Genomic DNA, 19,837 nt, shown 5'->3' on the forward strand with positions numbered 1-19,837 from the left:
TCCAAAATAAAGAGGGAAACATGGTCCATTTGATAGGAATGATAAATTCTCAAGTCTCTAAGTCAAGGAGAAACTCCATGTCTCCATGAAACTTCTTTTCTGAGCATTATGTAAAGGGCACTGGATAATATGAAGGTCAAGATGATCTGCCAAAATTTTACTACAAATGCAGAAGTTGAATTCATTCTTTGAGCTTTTAGTGCAACCTTCAATTAAAGTTAGAGAAGTTGGCTGCCATCCAGTTCAGGGATGGCCATTGTATGAGGCCTAAGATGATATATTTCAGGTCTGTAATAAGATTACTGCAGAGACCTCTATAACACTCAGATTTTCAGAGAATAACCCTTAGTTTAGGCTCCATGTGGGCAAAGATGGAGTGTCTAACTCGAAGGTCAGCCTCACAATTAGAAATCAGTGTTTCACAAAACTGAATGTACAGCAGCACCACTTGTGGTTATTTTTTTAAACACCTAAATCAATAACATTGCAATATCACTCAGGAATGTGTTTTTTTTAAAAAATTACTCTACAAATGAATCAGCAGCAGACAAATTGGGGTCAGCATTCAGAAATGATTAGTTCTGAATACTCTTCCTGAAGCCTTTCTCTTTCTTGGCCTTTGGCGGGATCAGGTGGAAAAAGAAATGAAACTGGAATCCTCAAACATTATCTTCCATGCTGGTCAGCTCATTGTAGAAGTTTCAGAGTAAAACTTTTTTGCCTAAAAAGATGTGAAATATTCATGGTTTAGGGAAGAAAGGGCATGCATCCAAGCTTACACCCATCTTGGTCTACCTTTCTCTCTCTCTGGAATTCCTGGGATCCAAATATTCGCTGCAAGGCACAAGGACCCTTCCAGTCATTCTTCTCACAGGGCAATGCCTGCCTGCTTTGGCAAATTTTGATAAATGCAATGCCAAGTTGAACAGTGTGCAACCACTGCAAGCAATATTAATCAAAGAAGAGGCCGGTAGATCTCTCAGGCTTGTTTATAGTGAGGGCAAAAAATTTTAAGTCTGATTTCTTCAATTAATAATAAACAATTCTTTATTATTATTATTATTTAAATGTACCAATCAGACTATCTGAAGTCCAACAGTTAGACTGGTTCCACCAGCTAGTGTATAAAAAGCTGTACCCTGGAGTCCTATTCTTGACTTGTACTCTTTCCAGGTCCCCAAAACAATAAATAACTAAAAGTAGATGGCTTTTTTTTTTCCCCTTTATTTTATTTTATTTTTTTTAAAGTTGTAGATTTACAATTTTTTGTGCTTTGGTTTCAATTATACAATGATCAGATACCCATCCCTCCACCAGTGCCCATTTTCCACCACCATGGATAATATCCCTCCCACCCCCATCCCCCCGTCCCCCCTGTCTCTGTGGCAGGGCAATCCCCTGTGTTCTCTCTCTCCTTTTGGGTGTTGTGGTCTGCAAAAGAGGCATTGAGTGGCAAACATGTTCAGTCCATAGTCTAAAGTAGATGGCTTTTAATAAAAGTTCAGCCTCATTGGTTTAGCTTTTAATTACATGACAGTCATAGAAATACACACCACACACACACACACACACACACACACACACACACACTCACTCACACCACTCACGCCATGTACAGAGCCATTTATTGAAATTACAAACCCTCAGCCTAAATGTCAAGTTGTGCTACAGAGAAATGTGAACAGCTCAGTTTATTAAAGGCAGGTTTGAAGGTTGGTCCCATCATTTACAGGAGGGGGAGTCTAGCTTGCTAAAAGCTTTGGGCTTCTAATGTAGATCAACACAATCACATTGTTGACTCAGAGGAGATTAGAAACCTACAGCACAAAATAAGACTGATAAAACTCCTTTGCAAGCTCTGTGTAATCTTCACGCAGAAATTTGAAGCACATAGACAAGAGACACCTGTGATGATTGGATTAAAAGACTTTGCAGGTTTCCCTAGTATGAATATGGTGTTGAGCAGTATCTGAGCTTCCTTTTTTCTCTTTATAAAGTGGCCGTAATGGCATCTGCCTCTGTTGGGTTGCTGTGAAGTTTTGATTTAACATGATTTTATGTCTGCTAAACCCACAGTGAGTTGTCAAAGCAATAGAAGCTACTTTAATTGATAGAAAAAATTAATATTCAGTTTATGGTCTAATTTTGAGTTGAATATCCTTTCAATTTAAATAATTCATGGAAAATGTTTATGATAAAGCCCACATCCAGTGTACGTCTATGAACACATTATAGACTACTGGCTCCTGCACTCCCATGGTACCCCCAGATCAGATTAGATCCAACTGGATGAAAAGTAGGAGTGAATCTTCCACTTCCTGTTGACATGTCATGGGGGCAGGGGGTGAGGTGTTGCTCCCATGTAGTATTCAGGAGCTCCACTTAGCAACTAGCTAAATTCAAGGACCTGAGGATGCCGTGCTGATTGGGCCCTGCAGTTTTAGGAATTACTTAGGCCACCCCAGCAGTGCTGGGGCCTTTGGGGCTGCATCTGGTAATGCTTGGGGGAGATGTGATGCTGGAAATTAAATCCAGGTTGAGAATTTCCTTAGCATGTGCCCTAACTACCATGCTATCACATAGCCCCTTGTAATGTCATTTTGATGACAGAATGCCAAAGGGGTAGGAAACTGGAGAAAGATAGTGCCTGCAAACAACCATGAACATCTCATTGCATCATATTCTAATGCTACTTATGTTGGACTATATTAGTGTGTGACATGCCCTTCTCCATGTAAAAACAGCAACCACATCAACAAAAGTCAACTTAAAGACATACATGTAGGGGCTGGAGTGATAGTACAGTGGGTGGGGCATTTGCCTTGAATGTGGCCAACCCAGGTTCGATTCCCAGCATCCATAAGGTCCCCTGAGCACCGCCAGGAGTAATTCCTGAGTGCAGAGCCAGGAGTAAACCCTGTGCATTGCCAGGTGTGACCCAAAAAGCTAAAAATAATAAAATTTTAAAAAATAGAGACATACAATTAGGTCAGTCAAGAAATATAACCCCATAGGATTCTCATTGCTTACAAACCTTTAAAATGTTCATCAAGGGAAATAGAATCATTGACTCTTGGGAAAAAAGCAGCCAAGTCAAGATGGGAAGCTTTGTGGTTTCTTAAGAAATTCCTTACGGGGAATTCAGTCTTACTGAGCTGCTATATAAAGGCCCAAAACATTTGCTTTCTGTGGTTCAAGCCTACACCCCTGTAGTTGTCATATCACCAAGAATGCCATGGGGAGGAAGTCCATTCCTGTAAGAGAGACATGGTACTGGCAGCTATAAGTAAATGAACAGCTGCTACTAAAAATGACTCTGTTAGATTCTTGTTCAATAACTGTTACCAGTTTTTATTGGTCGGGCCATACCAAGTGTTACTTAAGGGCTACTCCTTGTTCTATCCTCAGGGGTCACTACAGGCAGAGCCCAGAAGACTATATGCAGTGCTGGTGACAGAAAGGGTTAGGTTATCACTTCTAAATAAAAGCATTTAAGGATTAGTTAAATGCCTTGGGCTCCAGAATAAACCTTGGTCACCTAGAATTGACTTTCCTCTTGTGATGGCAGGTAGGGAATAGTAAGGTCTGAATTGACAGCATCATATGTTAATGGGCCACCAAAGAATGGAGAATTAAAACCATCTTCCTTCAACCCAGATCTTTGCTCTCAGACCTGAGAAAGCCTCCCTACATGAACGAAAGCCACCAACATCTGAGAACCTCACTTTTGCCAGAACCTTGCATGGTGCCTGAAGTCTCACCACTTCACAAATGGGAAAGGGACTCAGAGACGGTGAATGCACCCCTATACACCTTTTGGGTGAATGAACCCAAAGCCACAAGGCCCATGAACAGCAACATAGAACCTCAACTTCATTCTTCTTCCCTGTGGAACCCTGTTAGAATGGAAGAGTCACTCAAGAGGTAAGAAGTCTTTTCTGGGCTCTGATAGTATCACATCACCCGACACAAGCCCTGATTTCAAGCATGCAAGTGTATCTCAACAGATGAGGGGCTGATGACAAGGTAACTGATGATGACACCCTCTTACTTCCTTGTCTGTGTTATTCCGAGAGACCATTGAGCAATCTTCCTTTGCTCTCTCTGGAATTTGTTTCAATGTTGCCCTAGGTTTGCTGGTGGGGTGAGTGAGTAGGTATAGATGAGGAGGATAAATGGGGAGCGAGGGGAAAAGAACAAGACTCAGGAGCGTGCACAAGCTTCTGCTGAGATTCCACACCCCAACTAAGGCAGCTGACAGGTTATATCCAAGACCTGCTTGGGTAGTGTGAGCTGGTCCTTAACTACACATACTTCAGGACTTCTCAGGCTGAGGCGAGAGTGGTTCTTTACAGGAAAAGAAACTGCCATCCTACCCTCTGTCCAGGATTACTGAGTTCCTTGAAAAGAATTTCCAGAGACCACTAGAGAAGCCAATAAAATTTTGTTTAAAAGGAGCACGGACAATGGAATGTGTCTAGGAGAGACCATGGGCTTCTCCAGAAGAAGGAGAAAGCAGAGAGGGCCCCATGTAGTCACTGTCACTGTCACTGGACTCCCGTTGTTCATCGATTTGCTCAAGGAGTCCATTAACATTGTGAGACTTGTTGTTACTGTGTTTGGCATATTGAATATGTCACGGGGAGCTTGCCAGGCTTTGCCATGCTGGCAAAATACTCTCAGTAGCTTGCCGGGCTCTCCAAAAGGGGCGGAGAAACCGAACTCGGGTCAGCCTGGTCGGCTGCGTGCAAGACAAACGCCCTACTCACTGTGCTATCGCGACAGCCCTGCCCCATGAAATAGAGGATAGAAATAAGGCATTCAGAGTGGAAAGCAGGTGGTGGTACAGAGATGTATTTTTGCCAAGCTGGCCTCAAAGTCCTTTCCACATTCTCCTGTCTTGGCACTTTCTGTGTGGTATGATGTGTTCAAGGCGTTGTCAGAGAAAAAGTCCTGAGTTTAAGGTTTTAGTTTTGTTTTGCTTTGGTTTCACTCTCAATACCAATATGATTTTATTAGAATATGGAATTTAAACAAGTGTTTTCAAACACACACCCTAACCTTATGAAAGTATATGGCATTATTAAATAGTTCCTAAAGAAACCCTAAAGTGTGATGTTGCAGGCACCTCTAAGCTCTAAGCCAGATCTGTGAGGACACCACAGCTGTGACATGGCATGGCTCTACAGCTGGGGGAGGGGACAGGTTGCAAACCATGTTGGTGACCAGTTCACAAAATAAAATAAATCCATTCAAAAACCGAACAAATCACCAAGCTTTCCCCCACTTTCACCTATACACATGCAGTCACGCTCGTACGCAAGCACACACACACAGACACACAGACACACACACACACAAACCACCAAAAAAATTGCAATACCTAGAGTCCTTTGCTGGTTGAAGGTGGGCAAATGGATCCCAAGGTTGGACTCTTGCTCCAAGAACCCCATTTCCTCCCCAAGGCCTCCCATGCTAGCTCTGTCCCTTGAATGATGGACATTTAGTCATATCCGGGTCTTTTGTCTTTGCTGAATCATCTCCTCTCTTCAGTTTGGACTGGTGACAGGTTGAGCCTTTTCAGATCATATCTTGGTTTTGTGCTTTTTCTCTGTTTATTTTTTAGTGGAGATGCCTCCCTAGCAGTGCTCAAGGGACCTGGGGCCGCTCCCAGCAATACTCAGCTAGGTTAGTCAGCTGTCAGGTCCATGATAGAGCCTGAGGAGTCTGTGCTGCTGGGGCCCTTAGGTGCTGGGGGCTACCAGAGCCTTGCTGACAGGCTCAGGGGTCTCCAGTACCAAACCTGGCCTCCAAGGACCATGTGGTGCTGGGTATCAAGTCTGAGTCAAGCACATGCCAGACATGCACCTTAACCCTAAACTACATTTTCACCCTCCCTCTTATGATTTGCTGAAATGTGTTCTAACTACCCCCACCACTTGTTCACTAATCTGACCTCTGCCTACTTCAACACACTTGGGTTTGTTTGTCTCAGCTCTCAGAGTCTACCGTTTTCTGAAGGAAAACTTTCTAGTTCTCATTCCTAGCATCACGTACATCATTGGGTATCTCAGTCCCCCACTGTTGTTCTGCCACATATGGACCCTGGATGGTTCTTGATCAGCAGCTACTTCTCCATCCTTCTTACAGGGAGAAACATCTTTCAGTCTGAAAGAGGGATTTGAGACCCTGGGGTAATAGAATATTCCAAGCATCCAGAATAAGTCTTTGCTTAGCAAAATCATAGATTGTATGTGTTTACTCTGACCATTAGAGTTAATAAGACAATTTCGAAACAAAAACTACTTTATTAATAATAAGTAGATAAATCTCCAGAACTTAGGGGGAGGGATTGCATTCTCATCTCTACGTGCCTTTAGTGACATCAGAGAAAAAAAGATGGAAGAAAGATCCAAGAAACTCACAGTCATGTGTCTGAGGAATGGAGAAACACTTAGGGCTCCTTGAGGTCTGGCTATGATTTAGTTTTTCATATGTGATCAAGTGCTTTAATATAAATACCTATCAGGACAAAGTATGGCAGAATTGAAGTCTAAGTACACATAAGTAGAGTCTTTGAGAGTTTCTCATTATTCTGTATATAGGCTCTTAGGATGCTAGGGTCTTTCTTTAGAGCAGGGCTTTTTAAACTTTTCCACTTGCAGCCCCCTTTTGCCTGAGAAAGGCTGCACAGGACTGCCAGAAACGGCTCAGATTCATGATGCAGTTCATTTTGGATTAATTTTTGGTCATTGCACATTCAGAAACCCTTAACTATTGCCACCATATGTAGCTATGCTATGCCCTATGGGGGTCAGGATCCATAACCTAAGAAACTAGACTTTAGAGCATATCCTTGTTTTAAGGATATTCCTGATGCCTTATCCGTAAAGACTCTGAAGTTTGCGGGTTTGTGAGTCATCTATCATCCAAAGACCCTGACTTCTTGATTTTAGCTGGAGAGCACATGAGACAAGAGCATTCGATCTCAGTCAAGCCCAGGAGCGACTTGTTGTATGCTCCTGGCTTCTCTGGACCCCCTGTGTCTTTCTTTGATTACTCTGTGACTATTGATTGCTTTTCCTGGGGACCTATCTAATGATTGCAGTAAAATGTGACTTGGGAGGGTTTTTCCTATTCCATTTTCCATTATGATCGAATTTAATGATGATCTACCTTAACCTCACCATGACTCAGGCAGTGTAGATATACAAGGGAAGGGAAAGTGTGTGTGTGTGTGTGTGTGTGTGTGTGTGTGTGTGTGTGTAAGGAAAACAACGTTGGAACAGTTTGATCTATTGTAAAATTGGAACTCTTTTGGCACCTATGTGGTCTTTCTTGGCAAGCACATAGTACCAAGGAAAGAGGAAGCCAGGAAAAATAACTCAAGTCATGGCTTCCCTATGAAATCGTTTCAGTGGCATTCTGCTGCACCTCATCTTCAAGTCTAACCACTCACTTGCAACTTGGCCGCAAAGTCGTCGCTTTTATACTGTGTTTTAGATCTGGTTCCTGGTTCCTGCAGATTTAAACACATCTGTGTCCTTCGTTCACCCCTGCAGACTGGAGTTGGGACAGGCATTTTAATAGAAAAATCTCCTTCTGCTTCCAGAGTAATCAAAGGCTTGAATTAGTTCTCTAGCATTCAAGCCATAACAGCAATGATCTAATTGAGGTAGGCCTTGCAGGAATGACATTCAAATTGACCCTGGGACAGAGGTGCCCCCACTTTCCTCCTGCTTCAGCATTCCTGCCAGTTCCGATCCCTTCTCCATCTTACATTTCGTCAGCTCTGTTACGAGCTGCTTCTTTCTTAGATTCAGTGCTATTTTTACAGCTCTGTTAAATCTCTTCCTGATCCCCCTCCTTTGAAAAGGACCCTTATAAGTCCTACCCTAACGGCAGGAATGCAAGAAATGACAAGGTTAGAAAGGGATTGTGTAGCACGTGATTTGACAGCTGTTACGATTTTTGAGACTAAAAAGCTGATAAATTTTAAAAGTTATCTGTACAGCCTCCTAGTTTAATGTGTCTCGTATAGATATTTTAACTCCTTAATCAGGCCTTCCATGTGTTTTGCCCTAATACATTAGTAAATCACTTTTGTTGCAGTTGTTTTGCCTCCCAAATAGTGCTCAGGAATCCTGAGGTCACTCTTGGAAATATTAGCCAACCTGATTGATGATTCAGTGCTAGAACGAGCGGATGCAGAATTGCTTAGGTTCTGCAGCATCTGAAACCACCTCAGCCACTGAAATGGTACTTGGTGAAGACCATGTGGTGTTGAGATTTAAACTGGTTGGTGCACCCTTACTGCTGAGTTAACTTCCCTAGCCCCAAGGTGAAGCATACATAATTTTTTTTGGTTTGTTAGACCATACCCAGAGCTTACTTTGGGGTCTTCACTCAAAGATCACACCTAGCAGGGCTCAGTGGACCTTATGTGATGCGAGGGATTGAATATAGGTCTACTGCAAGGAAGACAAGTGCCTAATTGACCATATTATCTCTCCAATTTTAGTGTACATCCTTTTTAACCAAACTCCTTGGACATGAGCCTACATTACTGTCCTATTTACTTATTCACAGGGACACTAAGTCCATGATCTCACAGCCCATTTATATGTGTAGACATGAAGGGGAAGAAGCAGAGAGACTAGATAAATATCCAAGGAATGATGTACAGTGTGACATGTCTTTGGTGAAGTAGAACCAAGAGCCAGAGGAGTCCCACACAGAATTCCTGATCTAATATGTTAAAGCAAATACTGCCTTTAAGAGGAAACAGCATCTCCATTGAGGGAAGAGGGGAGAAGGGAAAGCTCCAGAGGAAAGCGAAGATTCTAGTCACATGCTTCTGAATGGAAAGGTCCAGAGGTCAATGGGCATGACCTTGACAGAAATCTAGTATCAGTATTATATGAAAATTCAGGAAATAAGAGTAAGGGTCAATGCTACAGAGATGACAAAAGTCAAACTGTGAAGGTGATTTTTACCAACCTCTCAGCTTCCTTTCCCCAGCATTGAGGCTGAAGGTGGGAGACAATCTGTCCCTTCTCTGTCTGGACAGTGGGCCATGTCCCATCCCCTGCACATGTAGGTGAAAACAGGGCTTCCTGTATTCAGAACATCGCATTCACATTTTAAAACTCTTCCCCAAGTGGCTCTCACGCTCTAATTCAGACTTGTTTTTCAATTTCCAGTATCACTTGAAACTTTCAGAGCAAATTTTTCTTCTGTTTGCAACACTTCTTCCCAATACATTGTATCTGCATCTGGTACCCCCACTCTTTTAAAATTGTTTTAATCTTGTTTGGGATCTGTAACCAGCTGTGCTTACCAAATACTCCTAACTCAGTGCTCACGGATCACTCCTGTAAGTGCTCTGGGGATTATATATGGGGATTAAACATAGGTCAGTCGCATGCAAGGCAAGCACCTTACCTCCTATATTCTCCCCCATCACCTGGTAACCTCTCTTCCTAGAATTACTGTCTCAAGCTCACATTCTGCCCGCATACATGTGTAGTCTTTATTTGTTTGTTTTTTGTTTGCCACACCCGATGGTTCTCAGAGGTTTCTCCTGGATCTGCTCTCAAGGATCACTCCTAGTGGTTCTTGGGGGGGCCTTATGGGATGCTGGGGATCGAACCCGGGTCATCAATGCACAAGACAAACACTCTACCCACTGTATTATTACTCTGGTCCCATTCTTTGAACACCCACTCAGTGTTCTTCCAGAAAGCATCTTGAATTTCCTCAACAAGAATTCCCCCCACACACACATTTTATAGCCATATACATACAGGCAAACGCCTTCTCTGATACAGTTCTCAACTTCTCATTTTCCTCACATGGGGTCTTCTCCAGAGGAAAAATATGAATGTACTGTTAATATCAAGCAATGACAGTTAGTTGACTGATCATTTTATATACTGTTTGAGACACGGCATAATTATCCTTTATAATTATTTTATGTATATTCATGTTGACTTGTGTGTATGGTCTGCATCTTCAAACAGGTTGATAGCTTTCAACTAACATAAAAAAGATTATTTTGTCTTTATTTCATTTTCCCCACTGTTTATTTGAAAAATGTATTGAAAAAGAAATGAAAAAAGACAGTACAAGTGATGCATTCCACAGCCTTAACTCAGAGAGAGAGAGAGAGAGAGAGAGAGAGAGAGCACTTAATCCTTTTTAATTTCCTGCTAAGAATTAAGAATTCTTGGGTCAGTGACTCAGGACAGCAGTTAAATGTCCAATTGCCTTGTTGCAATATCCAGGGAAAATGTAAACTTTTATGGTGGAGGATTAAGCCCAGTGAAATTCAACAGGACAAAGAATCAGAGGTTTTACTCTTGAGTGTAGCACTGACCTTTAAAAGGCGCTCAACATACTCATACACATTTGGACAACTCACTATATTCATAGATGACCAAAAACATCCTTTTCCCATTCACTGTTGTCTTTTCAATCTAGCTCTCAAATTTCTGCCCGTCCTCTCTATAGAAAAAAATGAAAATCCATTCATCATCATCAGCTGCCTTCTGCATATTTTTTTCATTTTTTAAAATGAAACTCCATAGCGTATACAAAATTAACTGCCCCTGAAGAAAGAGATGGCTTCTAAGTAAGTCAGCAGGTTCCTGATTCAGTGGTCTATCCATCTGGGACTGTGCGCCCTTCTGTGTTAGCTAAACATGGGCTGGATGAAAAGAATTGGACACTTGCGGCATAGAGGATAGTAGTTCATAAATACCCTATGTGTTCCTATTATAGTTTACATATTTAGGGGATGCTGACCTGAAGTTTATTTGGAAGTAATTTCCAAAATTACCATTGCAGTAAACTCCTAAGAGTAGCTAGCTTTCTGAAGGGAAGAGCCTAAAGCATTAGTCTGGGAGACCATGTTCTTCACTCTGATTGAGAAAACCAGCAAGAATTCAATAAACTGTTTTCAAGTCATGGGAGATTGGAAACTAACGTATGGATTTCCTCCAGGTTAGCATATGGTCGTGGTGCCTTGTTTTTTTTTTAATTACTTATCCATGGATATTAACATTACACCTGCTAGAAGATTCCTCCTTCTGAGGCCTATTTGTAAACGAAAAATGCAAAAGATTTATGGTAATTGCAAGACTAAAATTATCCTAGAGTTTTATACGGCCGTTGCAGTTTACTCAATTCCAACTGCATTGTGCAAATTGGCCTAATAACGGAAAGTCATACATTTTCATTAGTCCAGTTGTCCTGCCTGCCAATGGCTGACATTCTAAGTTTTGATAAACAGCTGGATTTTCTAAACTGATGATTTTGCAACTCAGATCTGTCCATTTAGAAGAAACAGAAGTTGATTTCAGGGCCTTTCTCATGTATTTCAAAGATATTCTAAAGTTGTAGGCATGTTTGTTAGGCCTGTTCAAGAGGCTTACCTTTTAATTATAACTGGTGTCTCGTAAGATGTGCATAATAATGCATTTAAGATTATATCACTCATTCCCTCATTTTCTGACACACATTTGCGATTGCTTACTAAGTTCCTAGTCTTACCTTAGGAATTATTAAATTAAGCCTGAGTATCTAATGGCAGCTATATATATTATAAATCCAGTAAGTGGCAGAATCTTTACCTCTTTCTGTAAGAGTCTAGGTAATATACATACTGAGATTTTTATTACAGTCAATGGTTTGACCAAAGAGTTGTCATAGATCATAGAAATGACTTAAGTTTTGAGAGTTAGAAAAGCCTTTGATGCCATCAAGTTCTCTCCATCACCCATGCTGGGATCCCCCAGGGGGTTGCTCATGTCTGAAAACCTTCACAGAAAGAAACTCAAGTCCACAAGACAACCCAGCCTGTGAGTAGATAGTTCGAATAATTATCCTGAGGCCCACATGGGGTATTACACCTGGAAATATATCTCGCATAATGGCCCACCAACTTTCAGGGTTCTCTCAAAATTGGAAAAATCTGGTTACCATTTTTCTATACTTGAAGACAGTTCTTTGTACCTTTAGTCTGCTCTTAAAATTTATCCCTTGAAGAGATAATACAATTGGCAAGGTGCTTTCCTATGAGGCTGCAAAACTGGGTTTAAACCCTGCCACCACATACGGTCCCCTGAGCACAGTTGGGAGTCCTGAGCACTACCAATTGCATGTGGCAAACAAACCAAAAACTTATCATCCACTTTTCATTATTTTTTAAATTGCATTTCACTTATTTTTGGTGCCAGTGATCAAACCCAGGAACTTCTAATTAGGAAACAATTTTATCATTTAACTATACCCCCAAGCTGTAAACCTCTTTTCTATCACCATTTGCTTTGTTATATATTTAAGTTTTCCTTGCTCCCTCCTTCCTGTTGTCTCTTACATTTAGATTTCAGTCAATTATCAAGAGATAATAGATTTAATGTCAAGCCAAAGAGAAGTTATATCAACAGGATTTCCAGTAAGCAGAGAGTTCATGAGCACCAGCATCTTCCCAGAGATCCTCCAGGGTTCCTGTTCTTTGATGGAAAACGTGGCAGTTCAGAAAGAAAATGATGACCTGTTATCACAGATACAGAATGGTGAAGCCAATCTTCAAAGCCTACCACTCACTCTGAAAAGTCATTTTGATCATTCTACTGCTTTACACATGCCTGTATCTGGAGTGTTTATGAGTCATTCCCCATCTGCATTATTTACAGAAAATGTTTCTCTGGCTAACACTGGACCTTAAGAGAGACTATAGAGGAAAGCTTTGTTTGGAGCAACAATTCTATATTATGGCCTGAAAGAAACTGTGAAGTGAAAGACAAGGAGCCAGACAAAAGAGAATTATGTAAAATCAAGAGGGCTTTAGATGATATATGAAGGCATTAATAGAAAAGTGGCTATTCACGGGATTATGATGGATTGTGTATTTAAAATAAACACAGTTGCCTTTCTTTACTTTGGCTTTGAGAGGGACTGAACTTTCACACCATAATGGCCTACTGTTGTCTACACAGCAGGTGGCTGGTCCATAAATCCTGGCAAGTGGCAGACTGAAGGGCCAATGTATGGATTAGGTCTATGAACATTGCATACCCTGCATTTTTGCAGAGAAACATATCAGTAGTGTCTGTATTTCCCTGTTTCTGCCTCAGCTTCATAGGAGAAGCAGGGTGAACCTACATCCCATTTGCCTTAAAAATGAAGATGACTAAGTGAAATTAGACAATAATTGTTGCAATTCCTCATTGGAGCATACCTCCAGGTAATGAAGGAGCATTTTCATAAATACTGAGGTTATGTAAGAATCCTCTAAGGTCATCAAATCCGATCCCTAATGGGATACTTTATGCATTTTTACAAGAGCTCAAAGGCACCATAATGCCTAAGGAATTATGAAAGGAAATGCAAACTCCCAAAGTGACCTACTCTTTCATATATAACATACAGTTCTTCAAAGAGATATCACAATGGAACACCAAATACTTTCATGGTAATAATTCCTCTGAAAATTTATATTCACTGGGATATTGAAGAGAGGATGAAAATTGGTGCGTTCTCCATCTTGAGGGTGGCACATATCTTAATCTGAGATGTGTACTCTTGCCTTTTCCCTTCTGGAAAAGCTCATATACCCTCTTACTCTCTTGAACATGTATGTTCTCTCACTCACTCTACACACATTGTTAAGCAAAACTCTCCACATATTTCTTAAGTAAAAAACCAAAAAAAAAAAGATGGCATGGAAACTAAAAGTTGAAAACTCTAGAGTGAAAATCCATCCATGTACCAATGGCACATTGGAATTGGATAGGAGCGAGAAAACATTTAGTGCTGTTTTCGGGTCTGCCAGTCATTTGGTACATCTTAATGGACAGGAAAATCAAGGCCCACATGAGGCTAGGGCTTCCCCACCACTTAATATGTATTTAGAGACAGATCTGCTCCACTAAACTAACAATCATCTCTCAATCCTACAAGGACTCCTTTCCCCTCACAGTCAGATACCTTTTATATTTTAGCATTGTCATGGGAAGTTAAGAATTAGTGTAAATTTATCTGTAATTTCACATACATTGATCTCTAACTGAATGGGAAGATATTTATTCAATTATTTTCTGAAATATATGTGCCTTAATGATATTGTCTCTTTTTCTTCTTCTGCAAACTGAAGTCACAACTAACAAGAATACTATTTAAAGACTAATCTTATTTAATAAATGATAAATATGAGGTTTTGTTTAATTGCCATTTTAATCTGTAATATTAATGGCAAGCTAAGATGGTTAACACTGATCTGCTAATATGCCCCAAGCATTACTTTTAGACTATTTCTCAATTCTATTTTTAAAACTTTGATTTAAAAAAAAGATATTTATTAAATAGAAGAGAAAACTAAGGTTTCAAAAAGCTGAGTAATTCAGTAATGTCATATATTTGGCAAGTGATGGAGCTGGGATATAATAGACAGTTAGATTCCAAACCCCACATCTTCAGATACGGCTCCATTCTTTAGAAAAGTAGTTGTGAAGAATAAGTATCAAATGGGGGGACATTTTCTCATACAGTTAAAAGGGAATATAGGCATCTGCCTTAAGGGCTTTGAAGAACCCAGTGAAGTAAAAAATCCATAAATGATTCAAAAGGTGGAGAAAGTAAAATAAAGTGTAGCTGTATTATGCAAAAATGTATCTGTCAACAAGCATCTGAAAGATAAAATCATTGGCTTCTGGATAGAGAGACTAGAGTTATTTACTTTGTTTATTTAAAATATTTATGATCGATTATTATTTTTACTGAAGTTAAATCATTTTATTTAAATAAGGGATAGAAATGGAGAGAGATATACGTGTTTAAGAACATAGGGCTGGACCAGAAACATAGTACAGTATGTAGAGCACTTGCCTTGCACACAGCCAACCTGGGTTCAATTCCCAGCACTGATGCGGGTCCTCTGAGTCCATGAGAATCCCTAAGTGCAGAGCCAGGATAAGCCCTGACCACAGCCATCTGTGACCCCAGAACAAACAATAAACAAAAAAAAATACAAAAGGAGAGAACACAGACTTCTCCAAAGATGAAAAATCTAAGAGAACATATTTGGTTGAGATGTGGGCCAAAGTCCAAAGAAGAGAATGAGCCTGATTATTATTTTTGTCAATTGCATATTTTTTGTCACACCCCGCAATGCACAGGGTGTGTCACACCTGGCTCTGCACTCAGGAATTACTCCTGGCAATGCTTTGGGGACCATATGGGAGGCTGGGAATCAAACCCAGGTTGGCTGAGTGCAAAGAAAACACCCTATTCGCTGTGCTATTGCTCCAGCCCCCAATAGCATATTTTTAAAAATGCAAATGGTAATAATATTTCCACGTTGTCCTTTGATCATATCCTCAGTAGAATTCTATAGAGTGAGAATAATTATGAAACTATCCACAAAATTCCTTGTTTCTGCCCCCACCCCAGCATTAACATTCCCCTACTCCCCACCCCACAGCAGTCTATACTAGTCTGTCTCATGGTTTGTAATGAGTTCAGTTAGATATTTGGGGGCACTTGACTACATGCCAGATATTCGAACTGAGATTTGCTCTTCTCTCAAGATAGTCTAGTAAAGTGACATGACTTCACATTTGTTTTAATAGTGACCATAATAGATATAGAGAGAGACACAAACATAACTGCCAGTACTGTCACTGTCACTGTCACTGTCCTCCCGTTGTTCATCGATTTTGCTCGAGCGGGTCCAGTAATGACTCCATTGTGACACTTGTTACTGTGTTTGGCATATTGAATACGTCACGGATAGCTTGCCAGGCTTTGCCGGGCGGGTGAGATACTCTTGGTAGCTTGCCGGGCTCTTCAAGAGGGGCGGAGGAATTGAACCCCTGGGTTGTCCACATGCAAGGCAAACACCCTACCTGCTGTGCTATCGCTCCAGCCCAACTGCCAGTATCCAAGGAAAGAATATATAATATGGTGGTTTGGTCTCAGAGGAACCAATGGTTAAGAGTTTGCTTGAAGCAGGAGAAAGTAAATGAATGTCAGGGGAAATGTTTGTGCACAGACAGGTAAATGTATCACTGCATCACTGTCATCTCATTGTTCATTGATTTACTCGAGTGGGTGCCAGTAACATCTCCATTCATCCCAGCCCTGAGATTTTAGCAGCCTCTCCCCACTCTTCTTTCTCAATGTTGCCATATTGGAGACTCTTTCAGGGTCAGGGGAATGAGACCCATTATTGTTACTGTTTTTGGCATATCGAATACACCACGGGGAGCTTGTCAGGTTCTGCTGAGGTAAATGTAAAGTGTTCAAAATGAGCTCATGGGTGTGGTTGGGTGTGACTTGTGGCAGGTAAGTTGTTCAAAACGGAGATAGAGTGATGCAGTTTCTTAGAGGATTTTATCAGCCTCACTGAAGCACTGGAGGATCCCCGGATCCATTTTGCATGTCATAGTTCCAAGAAAGAGAGTAGACCTTCCTGTTGCAGAGGTGTTAGGGTCCCTCCCTATTCATTATTGACAACCTGTGAATGATTGGCTGACTGGTTCACTCCAGCTCTCCAGTTTGAAGCCCTATGAGGAAAATTCCTCTTATGCTAATCCTGCAAGCACATCAGGGAGCCCTCTCACAGACTGATGGACAGATGCATAGATATACAAACTATGTCCTAAGTCCGTGTGCTCTTGTGGATCCTGAAAGACAAAAGCTCCCAGATACACCATCTTAGGTGACCAACCCTTCGGACAGGTTAAAACATAAAAATTAACCCCTATTTACAGGAAATCTTTCCTCTAGTGTATTTTTTTCTGTTTTGTTTTTAAGAATAGCATAAGGCGCCAGGACCATTCACAGACAATCAACTGAATAGCATCAGCAGTGTCCTGCTATGTTCTGCTTTCGTGTTTAATAAGCTTAGCAATGAACACAACTCAGTGTTATTAAAAAAGAAATAGTACGGCTGTTTCTTCCCAGTCATGCTATAAATGAGCTCCCCTCTGTTATTTCAAAAGTATTAAAAGCTAATTGTTTTATTTTTCAATTAAGACCTGCATGTGCGAGAGTTTGTGTCCATATGTGTTGCCAGCACAATTGCCTTTTACAGTGCCATGTCGCTCCCTTGGGTGGCTGTTTTCCATTTGGTGGTAAATGATGGTAATTCAAGCCCAGCTCTGGTGAGCAGTTGGCAGAGTCTGGGCTAAAACTCACCCATGGATGGCACTTGGGATTTTTTCAGCAAAGAAATATAAATAACTGAAAGCAAGAAGGGAGCAAAGATGCTGTTTCTGGAACTTGGTTCCACTGAAGGAGATAAAATGACTTTGATTTATGCGGAAGAGAAAACGAAACCATAATGAACTCCAGGATTTCACAGGTGAATTTTGCCATTTTATCAGTGGAACAGGCAAACTGATGTAACTCAAAGTGCTGATTACCTAGCTCCCTGGATTATGCAAGGTAGTAACTTCTGGGAGCAGGGAGACAAATTGGAGCAAGTTTTAAGAGAAAATGATAGGGCTGTTCTCATTTAGAACCTTTTTCCTCTCCCCAATCCAACTCAGACAAAAATGCAAATGGAAATTGCCTGGCAGTTCTTTCTAATCAATCTGCCTCCAGGGGTAGTAAATTCTCCCTGGCCTCCTCTTGGCTGAGCTCTGCTCCAGCTCAGGCATGATAGATCCTCTGCCTTTGGCTGCTTCCATTTGTGATACTTTGGGGAATTAGAATCTTGTAAATTCCCCAAGAGAAGAGTAAGAAGGTGCCCAGATACAAACCCACCAGTTTAAAGTTGATTTTTTTAGTCAAAAAGCATCTTATTCTATTTCATAATATTTCACTCAATTATAGCTAATAAGACATTTCTCCAAAAGGGTGCCCGCTTTACCAGTCAATCAGAGAATGTCTCTGGTATATAAGGACAGAGGTAATTAGCACTGGTGAAGTTTGGGGCACTATTCCCACACAACATTATTATAATTTATCATACGTAGCTTTAGGATAATACACCCAACACTGACATAACCCAAGTCTGACTCATCCTTCTCCTTCTTCTGAGGTGCCAGTTAATGACTGGCATCCCAGAACAGCTCTGTTACCATTTTATTCATTCATTCAACAAATCAAATGGGTACCTCCAGGAGCTAGCCCTTGGACTCCAACAATAAACAAGAAAGCATGTCTCTTGGATGCACGATGTAGGGAGATATTGGAAGTAGTAAATAATAGGTAAATAACAAAGAATAAACAGGGACAGTGGGAAAGACTAATGGGGGGAAGGAATTGTGTTTAGTTTGAAGTCAAGGAAAGAGTTTCTAAAACTGTGATATTCCTTCTTATGTAAGAGGAGGGAGAAGGACCTAGGCAAACAAAATATAAAAGGAGAGTATTTCTTGGAACCAAGGAATACTGGCTGTATCCAAACTTGTCATGTTTGGGAGACCTAATGTGTTCATTTGCTAGGGTTATCATAACAAAGTGGGTGACAACCAACAGAAATTTATTTTGACATTTCAGGAGTTTAGAAATCTAAGCTCAAAGGGTCAACAGGTTTATTGTTTCTAAGGTCAGCTCCCTGACTTGCAGATGATCATTTTTCCCTGAGTCCTTACATGGTCTTTTCTCTATATCCATCTGTGTCCACATGTCCTCTATAAAAGATACCAGTCATATTTGATTAATGCTCAAACAAATAGCTTCATTGTGACTTACTTTTGACTCCACATACATTCCGAATATACTGGGGTGAAGTCAACATATAGATTTTTGGCGGGCACACAATTCAGTCCTACTGCTTGGTAAAGAATCTCGGTGGTTGAAAAATGATTCTGAAGAATGGACAAAAAAATTCTTGGGTTGAATCTTCCTATTTAAATATAAGAGCCATTGAAGAGTAATTGACCAGAGATCCATGAGACCAATTTGCTTTCACAGTCATTGCCTAGAGAGAAATATGGAGAAAAGATTATGGGTGACAAAAACAGATGTGGTGAGACCATTTTAGGGATACTGCAATTGCACAGTCAAGAGACGATGGAAGAAGTTAGAGAAGGTTGAGTGAATATCAAGATGGGGCTTGGCACAGAAAGTCTTTATTTTTTAATGAATCAAAGTAAAAGAATTAATGGATAAGTTAATGAAATACTCTAAATGAATGAATTCAGATTCACAGCTAGTAGGAGAAACCTGGATTTTCTTTAAAGCAACGGAATGAGATCTATATCTTGTCTTCTTATGAAGGAAACACACCTCCCTATATAATGAGATACTACAGCAGGGAAGGCTCTTACCATGCAAATAGCCAAATTTGCTTCAGTCCCAGGTACCGCATATGGTCTCCGACGCCCTCCAGGAATAATATCTGAGCACAGATCTAGGAGTAAGCCCTGAGTACAGTCAGGTGTGCTGAAGAAGGAAGACAGAAAGGAAGGAAGGCAGGAAGGCAGAAAAGAAGGAAGGAGGGAGGGAGGGAGGGAGGGAAGGAGGGACGAAGGAAGAAAGGGAGGGAGGGAGGGAGAGAGGGAGGGAGGGAGGGAGGGAGGGAGGGAGGGAGGGAGGGAGGAAGGGAGGGAGGAAGAAAATTTCAGGTGCTTTTGTATGGAGAAACCTCTTACTCCACTGATGGAGAAATAAGTACTATAGTCTCCTCTCTTCACTGTCAGAGATCAGCATCCTACATGCTCAGTTTTGGTGAGAACAATGCAGGTAAAAGACTCTGCTCGCCCCTCAGATTCTTACTGGGAACAGTAGCACTTGTATTTTTAATAGATAAGTATTTACACTAGCTAGACAAGTTAGGTGTCTTTGAACACCTTTTTGCAATGTAAATCACAAGTTTCCCTTTAAA

Source organism: Sorex fumeus, unplaced genomic scaffold (genome assembly GCF_029834395.1).
Source record: "Sorex fumeus unplaced genomic scaffold, SorFum_2.1 ptg000122l, whole genome shotgun sequence".
Lineage (NCBI taxonomy): Eukaryota > Metazoa > Chordata > Mammalia > Eulipotyphla > Soricidae > Sorex > Sorex fumeus.